This window comes from Triticum aestivum, chromosome 6A (genome assembly GCF_018294505.1).
Source record: "Triticum aestivum cultivar Chinese Spring chromosome 6A, IWGSC CS RefSeq v2.1, whole genome shotgun sequence".
In the NCBI taxonomy this organism is placed as follows: Eukaryota; Viridiplantae; Streptophyta; class Magnoliopsida; order Poales; family Poaceae; genus Triticum; species Triticum aestivum.
The window spans coordinates 21,545,557-21,547,645 of record NC_057809.1 but is presented as its reverse complement, the minus strand read 5'-3'; positions in this window follow the sequence as shown (position 1 = coordinate 21,547,645).

Below are 2,089 nucleotides of genomic sequence, written 5' to 3'. Positions count from 1 at the left end.
AGAAATAAATAAAGCAAAAAAGAAAAAAACTATATAAAAAACTACTTAGAAATAAATAGAAGATAATAAATAAAGAAGAAAAGAAAAAACTATATACAAAATTGTTGGGGCGCTGTCCAGTGGGCCTGCTAGGCCTTGGGCGTGGAAATTCAGCCCCACAAGGGCCAGCAGGCTCAGAGGACAGCGCGCCATAGGTAGGCCCAGAAGCCTGCTTTACAGAGGAGTTCGATAGAGCAATCGCGGCTAGGTTTATAACCAGTGCGGCTGCCCTTTGCCCGGCGAGGTCGGACTAAACTTTCTACAGGGAGCACACCCCCTTTAGTACCGGTTAGTGGCTCCAACCGGCACTAAAGGGGGGTCTTTAGTACCGGTTGGAGCCACCACACGGTACTAAAGGGGGTCTCTTCCCGCAGCTTGGCCTGGCCAAATTTGACCTTTAGAATCGGTTGGTGGCTCTAACCGGTACTAATGGTCGCTCCTATATATACAACACTTACGAAGTTAGTTTCTTCTTCTTCGTCGCACGCCCATTGCCGCCACCATCGCGCGCTCTTGATAACCCACAAGTATAGGGGATCGCAACAATTTTCGATAAGTAAGAGTGTCGAACCCAACGAGAAGCTGAAGGCAGAACAAATATTCCCTCAAGTTCTATCGACCACCGATACAATTCTACGCATGCTTGATGTTCGCTTTAACTAGAAAAAGTATGGAACTAGAAGCACTTTGTAGGTGTTGTTGGATAGGTGTGCAAGATAATTAAGATCAAGTAAATAAAAAGTAGGGGATGTTGCAAGTAAAGAAGCAATAAAGTAAATATAGCGAGTGTGGAAAAGTGGTGGTAGGAGTTGCGAAATTGCCCCTAAGCAATTGACTACTTTACTAGACCGATAGCACGTATTATGTGGGAGAGGCCACTGCTAGCATGTCATCCCTGACTTGAAATTCTATGCACTTATGATTGGAACTATTAGCAAGCATCCGCAACTACTAACGTTCATTAAGGTAAAACCCAACCATAGCATTAAGATATATTGCTCCCCCTTCAATCCCGTATGCATCAATTTCTATGCTAGGTTGAAGTTTCTGTCACTCTTGCCCTCCAATACATAGTCCTATCAATATACAACTAACCCTATGGTGCGATCCACGCGCGCACTCATATGATGGATAGCAACATAACCACAAGCAAATTAAATCAATCATAGCAATTCATCAATCACCAATAGGACAACGAAAGTCTACTCAGACATCATAGGGTGGCAAGACATCATTGGATAATAATATAAAGCATAAAGCACCATGTTCAAGTAGAGGGTACAACGGGTTGCGGGAGAGTGGACCGCTGTAGATAGAGGGGGGAAGGTGATGAAGATGTTGGTGAAGATGACAGAGGTGTTGATGTAGATCGCGGTGATGATGATGATGGCCACGGCAGCGCTCCGGCGCCACCGGAAGAGAATGGGAGAGGGGGCCCCTTCGTCTTCTTCTTCCTTGACCTCCTCCCTAGATGGGAGAAAGGTTTCCCCTCTGGTCCTTGGCCTCCATAGCATGGGAGGGGTGAGAGCCCCTCCGAGATTGGATCTGTCTCTCTGTCTCTCTTTGTTTCTGCGTTCTCTTCTGCCGCCCTTTCACCATTTCGTATATATATGGAGATCCGTAACGCCGATTGGACCGAAAGCTTCGCCATGATTTTTTTACCAAAAATTAGCTTTCTTGCGGCCGAAGAAGGGCATCAACCGCCTTACGGGTGGCCCACGAGGGTCAGGGGTGCGCCTAGGGGGGCAGCCGTGCCCCCTTGCCTCGTGGCCACCTCGGACACCGTCTCGCCTGCATTTTTATCCCGTTCCAAAAATAAACTCCATTCGTTTTTATCCCGTTTGGATTCCGTTTGATATGGATATTCTGCGTAACACAAACATGCAACAAACAGGAACTGGCACTGGGCACTGGATCAATATGTTAGTCCCAAAAATAGTATAAAAAGTTGCCAAAAGTATATGAAAGTTGTATAATATTGGCAAGGAACAATCAAAAATTATATTAGTCGTCACCGTCGCCGCCCCCGTCGCGTGCGCCCGTCCCTGCC